This window comes from Oryctolagus cuniculus, chromosome 16 (assembly GCF_051225735.1).
Source record: "Oryctolagus cuniculus isolate XC-2025 breed Fujian yellow rabbit chromosome 16, ASM5122573v1, whole genome shotgun sequence".
NCBI lineage: Eukaryota > Metazoa > Chordata > Mammalia > Lagomorpha > Leporidae > Oryctolagus > Oryctolagus cuniculus.
In genome coordinates, this window is record NC_142882.1 from 63,044,361 (window position 1) to 63,062,165 (window position 17,805).

Consider the following 17,805-nt stretch of genomic DNA (forward strand, 5'->3'; position numbering starts at 1 on the left):
TTAACAGGAAGCTGGACCAGGAGCAGGGCCCCCAGGACTTGAACTAGCACTCCGATATGGGATGCAGGCTTTCCAAACAGCTGCACCACCATGACGGCCCCAAAGGATTCTTTAAAACCCATCTCCTGGGGCAGCGGTGTGGTGCAGTGGGTTAAGCCACTGCCTGCAGTGCCGCATCCCACGTGAACACCGGTTTGAGTCCTTGCTGCTTCACTTTCAACACAGCTCCCTGCTAATATGGCTGGGAAAGCAGCGGAAGATGGCCCAAGTGCTTGAACCCCTGCACGTACGTGGGAGACCTGGATGCAGTTCCAGGCTCCTGACTTCAGCCTGGCCTAGGCCCAGCTGTTGTGGGTATTTCTGCACCAACCGATGGAAGATTCTCTCTCACTCTCGCTCTCTTCCCCTCTCGTTCATGGTGAGGATCTGCTCTGGTGGCTGGGTTACAACTTCCAGCAGCCGCACCCATCTTCCCCTGGGCTTTCACTCTGAGTGTGAGCACTCGGGGGGGTGGGGGGGGCAGGGCTGGTAAACCCCCAGTGTGGATGGGTGGGAGGGACCCTTCCTCCACTCCCCCCCACTGCCCACCCCTACCCCTTGGAGCTCAGTGCAGCCCGAGGACAGCTCCTGAGAGGCCTGGCTGCTCCTCCCCTTTCCTGCCTTTGCAAGGAGGAATTCCTCGTCAGGGTTGAGTACCCTTAACCTAAACACTTGGGCCCAGAAGGGGTTCAGATGGCTTCCAGCTTTGGAATATTTGCATATGCAATGGGGTGTCTTGGTGATGAGCACGTTCACACATTTCATCTCCGCCCCCCACACAGACCATTTCATACAGGTCTCTCATAGTACTTGTGCGTAAAACAAAGCTTGCGTGTACTGAAGCATGAAGGATGCTGACAAGTTTCCGACTTTCAGATGGCAGGTGTTCACCTTAAACTATTATTGTCAGAGCAGAAGGAAAAATATTTTTAAGGATTTTGAGTTATGTTTTCAAATTGGTCCCAGAAAGCAATCATGAATATATACCCCCAATAGTAATGAAAATACTGTTTTCCTAAAACTGTGTCAAAACTATTACAATGAAAAACAAGAGAAGATGGTCAGTTTTGAAAGTTGAGTCCATATATTTTTATTTTTTATAAATTTTTTATAAATTTTATTTGTGCTCCCTTAACTATAAAAGAAGACAACCTTTTTTGGGTGTATTGGCTGTTTATATGTTTGATATTTTCTTGAGAGTTCTTATTTATTTGAATGGCAGAGTGACAGGCACCTGGAACTCTACCTGGGTCTCCCAGGTGGGTGGCAGGGACCCAAGTACTTGGGCCATCATCTGCTGCCTTCCGAGGTGTGTTGGTAGGAAGCTGGACCAGAGGCAGAGCAGCCAGAGCGTGAGCCTGGACGCTGGTATGGGTTGTGGGCTTCCCAACAGTGTCCACCTCAGCGTATTTAATATTTTAAGGGTGTGTGCATCTTCCGTTCACCGCCAGTGGTGAGCACTTTCCTCATTGATTTGTAAGAGCCCGTGATAAACCAAAACTGTCAATCATGTGGCATATTTGTTATAAAATTCACCCAATATGAAATTTGTCCTTGAATTTTGTTTATAGTGTTTTTAGTATATAAAAGTTTTCAGGCCGGCGCAGCGGCTCACTAGGCTAATCCTCTGCCTTGCGGCGCCAGCACACCGGGTTCCAGTCCCGGTCCAGGCACTGGATTCTGTCCCGGTTGCCCCTCTTCCAGGCCAGCTCTCTGCTGTGGCCAGGGAGTGCAGTGGAGGATGGCCCAAGTGCTTGGGCCCTGCACCCCATGGGAGACCAGGAGAAGTACCTGGCTCCTGCCATCGGATCAGTGTGGTGCGCTGGCAGCAGCACTCCGCGGTGGCCATTGGAGGGTGAACCAACAGCAAAAAGGAAGACCTTTTTCTCTGTCTCTCTCTCACGGTCCACTCTGCCTGTCAAAAAAAAAAAAAAAAAAAAAAAAGAAAGAAAGGAAAAAAAAGTTTTCAAGTTTTATGTAGCTCATAAAGCTTTTTTTTAAAAAAAAAGCTCTAAGTTCAGTTTTTCCCCCAAAATTAACCAAACATCCTCATTCTTTCACTGGTATCTATTTTCCAAGCAATCAGGCACCAAATTCTGCACTCTTACTTTCTTCCATTTACTTAATATTATGTAGAACAAGGCCCTGTCCTTACTGTAGTTTAGAAAAAAATTCTAGGGGCTGGCCTGGTAGCATAGCAGGTAAAGTCGCCACTTGTAATGCCAGCACCCCATATGGACACCGGTTCAAGTTTCGGCTGCTCTACTTCTGATCCAGCTTCCTGGTAATACCCTGGGAAAAGCAGTGGAAGGTAGCCCAAGGGCTTCAACCCCTGCACCAGTGTGGGAGACACAGAAGAAGCTCCTGGCTTCAGATCGGCTCAGCTCTGGCCTTTGCGGCCGTTTGGAGAGTGAACCAGTGGATGGAAGATCTTTCTTTCTGTCTCTCCCTCTCTTTGGAACTCTACCTCTCAAATAAATAAATAAAAATCTTTAAAAAAATTTCTAGCTATTCATATGTTTTTTCCCTCCAATGGATTTTGCAATTATTGAGAAAAATTTTCTAAAATATCACATTAAAAGATTAAGTGTAAGTTGTGGATTGACTGGAATATCTTACTGGCTTGCCCTTCTCCACTTTATTCACATCTTTTACATCCTGCTGAGAACAACTTTGCTGTTCTCTGACTCTTTTTTTCTGAATCTGTGTCTTGGATTCATTAGTATGGTTGTAGCTACCCAGCTGAAGCCACGCCGTGCGGAAGGAAATGTTCCCACAACGTGATTTTTTAACTGTAGCACTATGGGGCAGGGATCAGAAAAATCCTGAGCCAGTGCTCTTGTCATAAAGAAAAGCAGTAAAGAGGAGCATGTGACCGTGTGGTGACCAGGCTGCGGGAGCCAGACAGGCTGGGGCTTGGTGCCCAGAGACTCCATTCACTGGCTCTGGCCTTGAACTTCTGCCGGCCTTGGCACGGTCAGTGTGAGCTGGAGCTGCCTCTCTGCAGAGTTGTGGAGAGCCGAGCTCACGTGAGTGAGGGAACCAGCGGAACACCCGACTACCTGGGGCTCAGGAAAGAGGGGTGAGTGCGCACTCACCAGGACGCCTAGAAATTCTTAATGCCTTTCAGAGAAATGGTTAAGGCAACAAGGAGACAATGCTAGGTAATAACCAACACACGAAGAACCCAAGCCCTTACAAGTCCTAGAGAAAACAGCACCTTCCCTAAGTTTTTAAATGACACCTCTGGCAACAGTGAGTCGTGTGCTAAGAGCATTTGTGGCCATATTTTTTTGGGTGGACACACGTCTCAGTTGCAACTCCATGTCCGACCTACAGAAAAGCTGCCAGACCCTTTTCCAAAGGGGCAGCACCGATTTGCAGGCCTGCAGCAGGGTGCGCGCGTCCGCTCCTCCGCGTTCTCACCGATGCTCGTAACTGATGTCCTTGTGATTCCAGCCCTTCCCACGCTGCGACACGGCACCGCGCTGTGGTTCTGATTTCATTCCTCGCGTGGCTGTGGATGTAGGGCATCCTCATGTGCTTGTTGGCGATCTGTGCACTTTTTTGGGTGGGAGAAATGTCCTACTAAGATCATTTGCTTACTTTCTAATTTTTAATTTTTAAAAATTTTTTATGATAAAGCTGCTTCTTAGTAATAATGGTGTTATTGAAAATAAGAAGAGGCATCTAACTACAGAAACTGGGCCCATGGAGAGAATCCCTTCTCCTGCTGAGTCTGCTCTCAGGGGACAAGCAGGGGTGGGTTGGCAGGGGAGAGGCGAGCCATCGCCTGTCACTTCAGGGTGGGCTCAGAGGGGAGGGGAGGAGGGCCTGGTGGCAGAGCTGGCGGCTGCAGCGGGAGGAAGCAACCTGGTGACTCAGCGGGGGCGGAGCAGGGGTCAGCAGGAGGAAAGAGGTGGTAGCAGGGCCCCAGCCCTCGGGAGCCAGGTGTCGGGGTGTTCGGGGGCGACAGCTGTACCTCGCACTTCTGAAGTGGGATCATTTGTTTTTTTTTTTCATTTTTGAGTTGCAGGAGTTCTTAATGTTTCCTCCCGTGTCAGAGGGGTCTGTGCGGAAGAGGAGCGGGGACCGTCACCCTGAAATGTGCCCTTGGCCACTCCCTGGCCGTCTCGGGCACCTTCTTGCTCCCTCTCCCTGTCATTCCAGAATGTTCCCACAGCCCTCCCCTGGCTTCACTGCAGCGTTGGAGATAACGGAGCGCGGCTCAGGCACAGGCCAGGAACCTGAGTGTCTGGTGTCACTGTCCCTAAAGCGCCCGTCCCAGAGTGCCGGTGTCTCGGGCCGGCCAGTGTCGGTTGGCCGGGCCTGCTGCCCAGTGCTGCCCCGTCTCCCTCCTGAGACTCACTGCCTCCTCCCCACGATCTGCCGTCTGCCTCAGCCTCCACAGTCCACTGGGGCCCGGGGTCTCAGACTTCACTGAGAGGCAGTTCTATCTTCCCTCAAAAAAGATGACAATTCAGAGGCTCCTCTGTGGCAGTGCGCACACTGCATATGCATACACACACAGCACACCACACACACACACACACATGCCACAGATACATGCACACAGCCGCCTCACACACATCTATGCACACATACACACACATGCATACAGACACACCACCCACACACATACACAACACACACAAAACACACACATCACGCAGACATGCACATCACACACACACACCACAGATACATGCACGTACACAGACATACCACCCCCACACAACACAGGGCACACAGACATGCACACCATACTCACACACAGACCACAGATACATGCAGACACCTCATACACATCTACACACATATACACATGCATGTATACAGACACACCACCCACACACACATGCCACAGATACATGCACACAGACACCTCACACACATCTTTACACATGTACACACACATGCAGACACACCACCCACACACAACACACACAGCACACCACACACACAACACACACCACAGATACATGCACACAGCCACCTCACACACATCTACACACATGTACACACTCATGCATACAGACACACCACCCCCACACAAGACACATGCACATACACAGACACAACATACACATGCACACCACACACAGATCACAGATACAGGCACATACAGACACCTCACACACATCTTTACACATGTACACACACATGCAGACACACCACCCATACACAACACACACAGCACACAGACATGCACACCACACACACACACACACCCCACAGATATATGCACACAGACACCACACACATCTACACACATACACACACATGCAAACACACCACCCACACACAACACACACAGCACACACAAGACACATATATACCATACCCACACCCACAGATACATGCACATACACAGACATACCACTCACACACAACACACACAGCACACACATCACAGACATATGCACACCACACACGTACCACAGACGCCTCACACACATCTACACATATGTACACACACAGAGACATGCCACCCACACACAACACACATAGCACATACTAGACACATGCACATACACAACACACGCAGCACACACATCACAGACATATGCACACCACGCACACACACCACAGACACATGCACATACACACACCTCACACACATCTACACACGTATACACATATGCGTACATGCAGACACACCACCCACACTTACAGACACACTACACACATAGACACATACATACCACACACACATACACAACACACACACCACAACTTACACTCCACACACAACACACATGAGTTTGATCAAAGCTTCAGGCCACAGCACCTGTTCCACTGCTTTTCCCAGGCCACCAGCAGGCAGCAAGCCGGGACACGAACCAGCACCCGGTGTCCCAGGCGGTGGCCTTCACCGCTGTGCCACAGCACTGGAGTGAAGGCAGGGGCCGGGGGGAATTACCCACCTTTTTGGGGTGGCCCGTGGGCAGGGCCTGCTCCCCTCTGTTAGGGAGGCTGAGAGCTGAGACACCTCACCAAGGAGGGAAGACGGCCTCCGCGAGCGTTCCCAAGGCTGTCTCACAGCAGGACCCTTGGAGATAAAGGTGTGGTTGCGCCCAATCTGCCAAAACAGGAAAAAGGAGCTGGTGAGGACCTTAGCGAATGGTCACCTCGAAGCGTGATTAAAAGCCCCGTGGCAAGAGCAGGGAGTGCGGTCCTGTGTTCTGAAGCCCGTGGTGACAACGTGAAACAGGCGACAGGGTCCCCGAGAGAGCTGCAGTGCCTGGAGGAAGGAGGGTACCAGGGCTTCACCCCACTGCCCGCTTCCGGTCACGTCCCGGCCACGAGAGAGAAGTGCGCAAGTAATTCAGCCAAACCTTTTCTTTTTCTTTCCCCAATGCTTTTTTTTTTCCTTAAAAAGCAAACTTGAGAGACGGAGATAGAGAGGAGAAAGAGTTAGTTAGAGAACACCTCCGTCTTCAGGTTCGTTCCCCAAATACTCACAGCAGCTGGTACTGGGAGCCTGGCACTCCATCCAGTTCTCCCACACGGGCGCCACCACCTGCTGCCTCCAGGTGTGCATTAGCAGGAAACTGGAGTCAGGAGCAGGAGCCAGGAATTGAACCCAAGGCACGAAATGAGATGCAGGCCTCTTAGCTACTAGGCCAAATGCCCATCCCCTAATGCTCTTACAGAATACTTTTTGTTGTATGCTATTATTTGTTACAGCAATGACTTTTAGAAATGACCTTGTCTTACCATGTTTTGTTTGTTTGTTTGTTTGTTTTTTGACAAGCAGAGTTAGAGAGAGAGAGAGAGAGAGAGAAAGAGAAAGGTCTTCCTTCCGTTGGTTCACTCCCCAAATGGCTGCTACGGCTGGTGTGCTGCGCCAATCCAAAGCCAGGAGCCAGGTGCTTCCTCCTGGTCTCCCATGGGGTGCAGGGCCCAAGCACTTGGGCCATCCTCCACTGCACTCCCGGGCCACAGCAGAGAGTTGGACTGGAAGAGGAGCAACCGGGACAGAATCTGGTGCCCCAACTGGGACTAGAACCCGGTGTGCTGGCGCCGCAGGCAGAGGATTAGCCTAGTGAGCCGCGGCGCCGGCCATGTTTTTATCTTTTTAAAAGAGATTTGCACTCAGTCGCATCAGGGTTTTACAAATCACAGGTCCCTCGAAGTCTTGCACTGACAACTCTGTGAGTCTGAGTTTCTCTCCAGGAAGCAGAATCCTAAGGCAGCCGTGCTGAGTCTATCCCACGGGCTTCCGCCTCCCAGGCCCAGGCAGGATCCTCCAGACCACAGGACTGCAGAGTCACAGAAGAGGCTTCTTTTTCCTTTTAATTTCAAATAAGAATAAAAACACAAAAGAAAAAAATGGATTGTTCTTTCACCTTTAAAAAGTGACAATCAGATCTCTAACACTGGCTTCTTGTAATGATTTCCCAGGAAACCTGCTCTTCAAAGCCCACACACGTTTATCGTTAGGGTCAGTTCTCCAGGGGGCAAAGCGAGTGTTTCATTAAGTCTCATTTCTGCGTCTGATTATCTTTTACACCTTTGAAAAGTGTTTGCCAGCTTCCTAGAAAAAATTGATCACCTGCTCCTGCTGACTTGTTCGGAAGAAGGTGTTTTTCTGTTCACAGGTGTTGAGACGAGATGCAGACGGTGAGGGCGCTTCCTTCTCCCTTCGCTGGGCTGCAAGGACCACGTTAGGGCAGGAGGCCCAAGCAGCCTTCGAGCAGCTCACCCATCTGCAGGCTCCTCTGCTGTGCTTCCCCCACGCTTTTGTGCTGCCAGGGGACCCTGGGGCCAAGGCAGACTGAACAAGTCAGCAATATTGAGGGACTGCAGCTCAGGGGTACCTTGATTGCAGGTGAGAGAAACCTACCTCATGCTCGTTTGGCCCAAATGCACATCCTGGAGTGCAGGCAGAGAAACCTGGATACACAGGTGTCTTGTGTATCCAGAGACCTAAGCACGTCACTTGCTGTCTCATTTCTTTGCTTTCCCTCTCTCTCTCTGTAGACAGACTTTCACTGCCTTGTCCTGGCTGCTTCATGGCCTTTGGGCAGATCTATCCACTCAGGCTAATCAGCCCCATCTGAGCCCAATCCTTTAACCACAATCCCAGCTCCGGGTTGGCAGAGGCAAGAGAAAGGGAGAGAGAGACTGACTCTGATTTTATTCAGATCAGCTGCGGCTGGGGACGTTCCCGCCATGAAACTGAAAGATGACATCAAGGAGATTATGGGGGGTCTGAAGCTATGCCTCCTCAAGTTATTGTCGAATAGAGCAAAAATTCCATATCAGATTTGCATACGTCTTTACAATGGCTACGTTCGTTGTGGCATCACCGTGGCTATGATGATGTGAGTGGCTTAGACAACAAGAAACGGCTGTCACTATTTCTCAGCCACCGTCTTGGGCAGTCAGTCTCCCCCACCAACAGAAACACGGGGTGTGTATCCGAATCACCCTAGGCTCTGCGAGATGGACCTTACCCAGCTATATTTGGGGGCTCAATATGCCTCTGCTTATGTACAAATCCAAAATTAGCTAAACCTAATTAAACCAATTTATCATTTTTTGCTTATCTACTTTAAGGACTGAATGGGGAACAAACTCATAACTCCTCAAACCTTTGCAAGTTCTTTTCTTTCTCATTTCCAGGCGACAACAGGCGCAACTCTTTCTGATGCCCCGCCTACTTGGCTTCCCTCCCATGTCCCTCTTCCTCTTTTCCCAGGTTCATCTGCTTCTTACCCTGCTACTGAACTTGGCCTCCATGGCTGTGCCCTGTTGATCCTCTGTCCTCCTGCCACTCAGACCCTGTTTCTCTCTGCTCATATCTTCAGTGTTGTCACCGACATTTTACACCTTGGCTAGTAGACACTAGAGTCTTTTCAGAGGGTAGGGAAGAGGGAAAACTTGGGTAGGCACAGATTTAGCTGGTAGGGGATGGCAAGGGGCTGGGCCCACTCGTGAGTTAATAATTGCTTCTCCACCACACAGAGAAGAACAAAACCATGCACCTGCCCACAGTGTGCTCCCTATTGTGTCAAGGAGCTGATGGGAGTGCCATTCAGAAACCAGTGCACCTCTCTGCAGGGTTGCAAGGTGCCTTGGGGAAGCCACAGAGATGTCTGAGCGTCATCAGGAGGGCTGGGAGGGCTGCTACCATGGTAGGAGCCCCTGACATGGCTGAAGCACAGTGGCAGGTGGCCTTACTGTTTCTGATGTACACCGGGGGAAGCCCAGCTCAAAGATGAACCAGGAGGGCGCTTTGAACCATTCGCACAAGAATGCAATGAAAGGATAAGTTCACAATACAATTTTGAAATATGACTCACAGCTACAATACAGTGCTGTTTCCCGTCTCACAGATGTGCAAGTGACAAATATCCAGGAAGTCCATCCTCCCCTCCCAAGGAACGCAACGCACAGGAGATCATCTGCATTACTGCCCAGGAGCGGCTCTGCCCAGTGACTGTTGGCAGACATCCTGCCCTCCACCGCTGCCTGGAGAGAGTCCTTCTCGGAGCTGAGCTGCCCAGCAATCTAGAAGAAGCGGGCTCTGGTGGGTAGACAGAAGGGCACGCTGCAGCCCAGGCCGAGCGGTCAAGAGGCGCTCGGTCCACGCCCTCCCTCCGTGTGTCACTCCTGATCTGCCCGGACTCTCAGGCTTCCACATCAGCCTTGGCACTAGCGCTCTGATGTTTCAGCGGAGGCTCAGTTCAGCTTCGGTTCCGAGCTCCGCTCCCTGCCAACGCAGCGCCTGGGACGTTGTCCAGATACCTGGGGATAGGAATGTTATCAGGTACTTGATAAATGTCTGTTGATCTTGAATAAATCTACCTTCTGAAGCCTGCTCAGAGATGGTGAGTGGACAGAGGAAAATGAGAAAAATTGTCCTTCTATTCTCCCAGGAAATTGATTTTGCTATTATATTAGAAATAGACTCAAATTAGTGCATGCCCAAAGCTAAGCAGAAATCCATACGTTAACCTAAATAAAATCCTGCTTGCTATCTTGGGTTAGGTTTTAAAATAAACTATCTATAAAACTGGAAGCTAGATAAACTCCACAGTGCCCTAAGATCAATCTGAATGAGAAGACATGGCCTTGACCCTCAAGAGATGTACTTGAAGGTCATAAAGCTAGGCTGAATACAGGAAATGCCAATCAGCCCTAATTCTTCTTGAAGAAAGTCCATGGGAGTTCACGGGAATGAAGTAACTCGGAATCATTCAATAATTCTTTTATACCTGTTTTGTTTGTTTTTTTTTTTTTTTTTTTTTTTTTTTTTTTGCCAATGTACCTGTTTTTAGAAGGATTGACCTCTAGAAGCTTGACTGTGCGTTGCTGAGGGCCCGGATCTGCCCCCTGTCCCCCAGAACTATCCTTAGCCTAGCAGGAACGGCCTCACCCAGGCACACCCACATGCTCTCCCAAGCCCAGAGCTGACGACTAATGGCACAGGGGCCAAAAGTCTGGTGTCTGTCTGCAGGTGAAGTCAACTCGGTTCTGCCATTTTTGCCCATGAGCTCCCATGGGAAGGTGGAAGCGAGACTCCAGCTGACACCACATCGCCTGCCTCCCGTTCCTCCCTCGATCCCTCTGTCTGGAGAGCACTAAATCCTGCCTCAGGCTCTTAGGAGCTTCTCCGGATAGGATGCACAACCGAGAGCCTGCTGAGCTTTGAGTTCAGGCTTTGCCGCAGACACTGCCTGGCACTGCTGGGCTCCGTGCTTCTGAGCCCAAGGGGACAACTCTTGCTCCTGGTCCACGCCCCCAGGACCAGCAAGGCACAGGCCCGGCAAGGAAGCAGTGCCAGACATGACGTTGCATGCACTCTGCAGACTCTTAGTGAATTCCTTTTATCTTTTATGATTTTTTAAAGATATATTTTATTTATTTGAAAGGCAAGAGTTACAGTGAGGGAGAGAGGGAGAGACACAGCTTGAGGGGAAAGAGAGATTGTCTGTCTGCTGGTTTACTTCCCAAGTGGCCACAATCGCTGGAGCTGGGCCAGGATGAAGACAGAAGCCCGGAGCTTCTTCTGGGTCTCCTATGTGGATGCAGGGGCCCAAGCACTTGGGCCATCTTCCACTGCCTTTCGCAGACCATTAGCAGGGGGCTGGACGGGAAGTAGAGCAGCCAAGACTTGAACCGGAGCTCATATGGGATGCTGGCCCTGCAGCAGACGGTGGCTTAACCCGCTATGCCATAAAGCCGACCCTCTCAGTGAATTCTTAAAAGCTTACAACCTCCATTTTATTGATGAAGTCATTAAGGCCCAGAAAAATCAAACGACTTGACCAACAAAGTGCAAGTTGCAGAGTCTGATTTGAGCTCTGGCCTGGCTGATTTGTGGTCAGCAGGGCTTCGGTCCTATTCTGAAGCCTTTGCAATGGCTCTTCGGGACCTGGAGCCCCACTGAGCGCAAGCAAAGCGCTGGAGAGCCACAGGATTGGGACGAGGCTGCCTGCGAGCTGGGAGGAGGTGGGCGAGGAGCTTGGAGACTAATCTGCCTCTGCTGCTTCACAGGGCTGCTCTGCGGAGCCAGGCGGCAGACGGGCAGGCTCACCCGGCAAACTGTCCAGCAGAGAGGCCGGGCTAGAGGCCCGCCTTGCTCACACGTTCTGCTTCCCCGGGCTCCGTTTCTCATCAATGGGGTGCAGTGTGGGTGCGCCCCATGACCAGCAGGCTTTCTTCCAGCTCTGCAAAGCCCTGATTCTCCATGGCTGCGAGGCCGCCCGCCCCCCTCTGCTCCTCTCTGGGTAAATCCCGGGCTGCCGACCAGTGATCCGAGTCCCACAGCCCTGCCAAGGCGACAGAGCGCCTGACTTTCCCAGCCCCGGGAAGAGCTGATGGGCTGTTCTCCGGGCTCCCCTCGACAGCAGCATTGACAAGAGCTGGGAGAGAGAGACTTGGCACGGGAGCCTTCCCAAGTCCTCCACAAAGGCGCTCCTCTCTTTCCCAGGCGTGGTGACAAACACGGCTGCTCCTGCTGGCCCTAAGGCCCCTGGGGGTGTGGACTCTGCTCCCATGCTTGAGCTCTTAAGAAAATTGCAAGCAAAGAAAAAAATGTGTTTGGGCTTTTGGCTCAGCTTCTTGACTTGATGCCCAACGGCCAGTGGGTTCAAAATTACATCACTCTTGACTCTGAGTGATTTCTCGGTTTGACCTTCCTGGAAGAATAGTTACCTTGGCAACAGATTGTTATCAGTTCCTTAACAATTTGTGCTGAAGGAGCAGTTTCCTTTGCGATGGAAGCCGGAGGGGCCGCGAGCTGGATTTGGCCGGCTCCCTCCGGAGTCTCTGAGTGAATTGTACAGTGTGTAGCAATGGGGCTGGTCCCACAGCCAACTCTGTTGGGCAGCACGGCCGGGCTAGTGGATTTTCAGCATCACCTGCCCCTGCTGTGAACAGAGCCGAGCCTCTCAGGGATGCTTGTCCTGACCTGCAAAGGCTGCTCAATGTCATGGCCATAGGAAGATCCTTAAGGGGACACCAGTGTTGCCCGGGCAGCTGGGGCTCCATTACTGATGTTTCCACTCTGCTCAGCTTCCTGCTGCCTCCGCTTCCTGATCCACTGCATGAATTTTTTTCTATTATTTTTTAAAGACCTTATTTATTTATTTGAGAGGCAGAGTTATAGACAGAGGGAGAGACAGAGAGAGGTCTTCCATCTGCTGGTTCACTCCCCAATTGGCCACAACGGCCAGAGCTGGGCCATCTGAAGCCAGGAGCTTCTTCTGGGTCTCCTAAGTGGGTGCAGGGACCCAAGGACCTGGGCCATCCTCCACTGTTTTCCCAGGCCATACCAGAGAGCTGGATCAGAAGTGGAGCAGCCAGGACTAGAACCGGCACCCATATGGGATATCGGCGCTGCAGGTGGAGGCATAGCCTACTGCGCCAGAGCGCCGGTGCTACAGAAATCTGGGGTGGGAAAACTCCCTCCATTCAAACAGGCACCAGAGACAGTGGAGGATCAAGCAGTTCATTACGCCAGCGGGCTCAGCTGGAATCATTTCCTGAAAACTGAGCAGCAATCCCAAGTTTCTTACAATATTTATAGGTTCATCAGTGTCATATCTTAGCTGTTACAGCATTGGTGGGTTTAACTTGGAGCCTATGTGACTTAGGACCACACTTCCAGTGGTAAGTGGGCCAGGTATGTTTGTAAAAAGTGGTATCAGGGGCAGATTTATTAGGACAGATTTATGACTGGAGTTCATAGAAGCAGAACTTAGGATTTCTTCCCTCCCTAGACAAGATCACAGTGGGCAGCTGCTTCACGAGTTCATTACAAGCAGCCACTTGTCAAGGTTTTGTTGGGAGGAGGGGTCTGCTTTTCTTTCTTTGTCTCTGGTTGCGGCCGTATTTCCTCTACACTGGCCCCCACTGGATGAATTTAAAAAGCTGCTTGGGTGATCTAGAAGGAGCTCCTAGGAGATTCACAGCAAAATATAGACACTTTTCAACTTATAAAGGGATGGTGTCCCAATAAGCCCAGCCTAAGTTTAAAATATTAGAAGTTGACAATGCGTTTAATACAACTAACCTGGAGAACATCACAGCTTAGCCTTGCCTACCTTACGCATGCTCAGAACACTTGCCTTAGCCTCCAACTAGGCACACAAGGCCCGTCTGATAATGACATGTTAACATCTGGTGTGATTTATTGAGTGCACTAGACTGTTGTTAAGTCTGGTATCTTGTGCTTCTCCCATGACCACTCGCTGCTGGGGTCCAGCATCACCGGAGAGAATCTGTCCCATGTCACTGGCTCAGGAAAAGATCCAAATTCAAAGTTCCACGTACCACCTCTGCAGAATGTGCCTTTCTTTTGTGCCCTTGTAAAGTCAAAAAACATACGTCAGGGACCACGTGGTTTCTAGTGACCACGTGAGGTTGTGGAAAGAGGGGAGAGGGGGCAGTGAGTGGCAGTTGTGACAGTGAGAGGCATCTGGACCCCAGTGTGTGCCTCCTGAGCCCGAAGGAGGTGGATTCAGAGCTCCACCAGCGAGCCCCGGGAGAGCCTTCCCTGTGCTCTAAAAACACTGCTCATGTGGCGCCCATCCCCACGCTTTGGACCACGTGGGCATCACAAATGTTGTTGAATGAGTGAATGATGGCCCTTGGCTCGGAGGCTCTGACGGCCAGAGCGTCCCTGCCTTCTTCCCCTGATTGTTGAACTTGGACTTCAGGGAGGAGAAGCTTCCCAGCTCTGGCAGACCTTCCTTTAAGTGTCCACAGTGCCTCCTAGAGCAGCTGGATGGCTGCCCTGCCACCTCCCCTTGATCAGTCCTCTAAGTCTAGGGAGAGAAGGCAGAGGGACCAGCACCACTGGAGGTCCAGCTGACTTTAGGGCTACACTACATAAAGATGCCACTCCTTTTTATAAAAAAGATTTATTTTTTTATTTGAAAGTCAGAGTTATGGGGGTGGGAAGGAGAGAGAGAGAGAGAAAGCAGGGATCTCTCATCCACTGGTTCACTCCCCAAATACAACAGCTGGGACTGGGCCAGGCTGATATCAGGAGCTGGGAACTCAACCCGGGACTCCCATATGAATGGCAGAGACTGAGCCACTTGGTCCTGCTGCCTCCAGAGTGCACACTATTAGGGAGCTGCAATCGGAAGCAGAGCCGGGACCTGAACGTGGGTTCTCCACTATGGGAGGCAGGGAGCCCCAGCCGGCAACTGTTGGATGTTTATCCGCACACCTGTGCTTCAGGAAACCAGAAGATTCTTTTGACATCCGTTTATACTCACATATCAAGCAGATTGCCAAATGTCGAAGGAACGTCCAAGGCTATAGGCAAGGTTTGTGAGCCGTTTCCATTGTTGTTTGAAATATGGGAAGCATTGGTCAGAGGGGGGAGATAGAAAGAGGGCCAAGTGTTGAGAAAAGAAGAGAAAGAGGAAAAGCACTCCACATAATGGCCTTTTGCATGAGTGACTGGGGAGGGCAGGGCAGGGAAGTGAGAGATGTGCATCTGCAAAGAGCCTTGGTGAAGTCCTGGCATGGCCACAAAACATTAGCAGGTGTCTCTTGAGAGCCATCGTCTTCATGGCCTGGTCTGTTTGGGAAAGACCAGGATGTGTGAGAAGCTCAGCTCTGGACAAAAGTGCTGGGTGTAAAAGCTGGGCAGAGGACTGGGTTCTTTACAAAGCAAAAATGTCCATCTCGACTTTCCTCAGGTCTCTACAACTCAAACTCATTATTTCAAAGCTCTTTCTGTTTAGATTTCTAACAAAGGCGTAGCTTGGAGACTGTCTGCTTATTTCCCTGCTTTTTAAAGTGTTTTATTTTGAAATAGTTATAGCTTACAGAAATGCTGCAAATAGAGTTCAGAAAGCTGGCGTTTAACCTCCATCCAGCCTTCCCTGTTGTTAGCAACTTGGAGAACAATAGTGCAATGATCAAAACCAGGAAATGAATATTAATACAATACTACTACCAAACAACAAAGCTTATTCCAACGTCACCAGTTTCTCTCTTAATAGCCTCTTTCTGTTTCAGCATCAATTTAGTAACCCACGTTGCATTCGGTTGTTGTGTTTTCTTAGTTCCCTCTAACCTGTGATGATTTACGAGTCTTCATCTTTAAGATTTGGGGCCGACACTGTGGCATAGCAGGTGAGGCTGCTGCCTGTGGTGCCGGCATCTCATATGGACGATGGTTTGGATCCTGGCTGCTCCACTCCAATCTAGCTCTCTGCTATGGCCTGGAGGGCAGTGCAGGATGGCCCAGAGACCTTGGGCCCTTGCACCCATGTGGGAGACCCGAAAGAAACTCCTGACTCCTGGCTTCAGATCAGTCCACCTCTGGCCGTTGCAGCCATTTGGGGAGGGAACCAGCAGATGGAAGCCCTGTCTCTTTGTCTCTCCCTTTCTCTGTCTGTAACTCTCTCTCTCTCAAATAAATAAATAAATCTTTTTAAAAAGAGCATGGAGGGCTGGTGGCACAGCGGGTTAAAGCCCTGGTCTGAAGCGCTGGCATCCCATATGGGTGCCAGTTCTGGTCCTGCCTGCTCCTCTTCCAATCTGGCTCTCTGCTATGGCCTGGGAAAGCAGTGCAAGATGGCCCAAGTGCTTGGGCCCCTATACCCACATGGGAGACCCGGAAGAAGCTCCTGGCTTTGGATCGGCGCAACTCCAGCCATTGTGGCCAATTGGGGAGTGAACCGGCGGATGGAAGACCTCTCTCTCTCTCTGTCTCTACCTCTCTCTGTAACTCTGTCTTTCAAATAAATAAAATAAATCTTTAAAAAAAAAAAGAACATGGAGAAATGGGCTTAATAGATAAGCTTATTATGGTGTAAAAATTGGAAATCAATTCATGTTTTTTTCATAAAACTCATTTCCCATGAACTTTTTAAAGCCTCCTAGTAGTTTGTTCAACCGCTTTCCTACATTTGGGCACTCGTGTGAACGGTGACAGCCTGACACCCGTTGTACTCCAGTACAATGCAGACAACACTACACTGACATCTGTGGGCTTGCCCGGGGCTGTCACTGTCACCATGGGTAGGAGCACACGCATGTACAGAGGACGGTCCTACTAGTGGGATTACAGCTCAACAGCTTATCCTCCGCCCTCCGTACTGCACGCTGCCCTCAGGTAAACCAAATCGCAATGTGCTTGTTTTCAGTAAACCAGCTACGGAAATTTATCCCAACAAATTGACCAGAACCCATCTGAGTAAGTTTTGAAAATTTTTTTTCCATTTCTTATTTTAATAGAAATGCCTGACGGTGTTCCATCATCAGGCTGCATGCATGACCAAGTGGCCAGGCCGCACAGTGGATTTCATCGGCAAATGGAACTTGAAGGAGTCCACTAAGCGCTTCCTTAGTATTAAGGTAGCACAAGGTTTTTCTTTGTTTGTTTTGGTTTTTAAAGATTTACTTATTGATTTGAAAGGCAGAGTTACAGAGAGGCAGAGAGAGAGAGAGAGAGAGAGAGGTCTTCTATCTGCTGGTTCACTCCCCAAATGGCTGCAATGACTGGAGATAGACAGATTGGAAGCCAGGAGCCAGGAGCTTCTGGGTCTCTCATGCAGGTGCGAGGGCCCAAGGGCCCTGGGCCATCCTCCACTGCTTTCCCACGCACATGAGCAGGGAGCTGGATTGGAAATGGCACAGCCAGGACTTGAACTGGAGTCCCAGTATGGGATGCCGGTGTCACAAGCAGTGGCTTTACCCAATTCGCCACAGTGTCGTCCCTGTCCTTCAATTTTTAAAGAGTAGTTAATATACTAAGGCTATTAACACTTTGTAGTGCACGTTGCAAATACTTCCTCCAAATTTGTCTGTTGTCTTTCAACTTTGTTTAGGTGTTTTTGTATCATGCAAACTTTTTTTGGTTTTTATGTCATCAAATTTATCCATTTTAAAAATTGTTTCCAGATTTCTAACTCATAGATAATCTTTGCTCACACCAAAGTTAAAGATAATTCAACCATGTTTTCTTCTAATACTTGTTTGCTTTCATTATTTATTTATTTACTTGAAAGGCAGAGCAACAAGGAGAGAGAGAGAGAGAGAGAGAGAGAGAGAGATCTCTCACAACATGGCCACAACAGTCATGGCTGGGTCAGGCCAAAGCCAGGAGTCAGGAACTCCATCCAGGTCTCCCTCGTGGGTACAAGGGTCCTAAGTACTCGGGCTATCTTGCGCTGCTTTCCCACACACAGAAGCAGGAAGCTGGACTGGAATCGGAGCAGCTGGGACTTAGACCAGAGCTGAAAGTGGCATCCCATATCGGAGCACTGGTGTAGGTCCCAGCTGCTC

At 50.2% G+C, this 17,805-nt stretch overlaps 1 long non-coding RNA gene across 1 annotated transcript; it reads right to left on the reverse strand.

Moving 5' to 3' along the window:
* Window positions 1–2,772: 2,772 nt before the first annotated feature.
* LOC149121784 (uncharacterized) lies at window positions 2,773–6,511 on the reverse strand. Its single transcript, XR_016223258.1, has 3 exons — window positions 6,378–6,511; window positions 5,967–6,121; window positions 2,773–3,601 (listed from the first exon to the last, which is right to left on the reverse strand). It is a non-coding gene; the product is annotated as an uncharacterized LOC149121784 (long non-coding RNA).
* Between the last annotated feature and the right edge of the window lie 11,294 nt (window positions 6,512–17,805).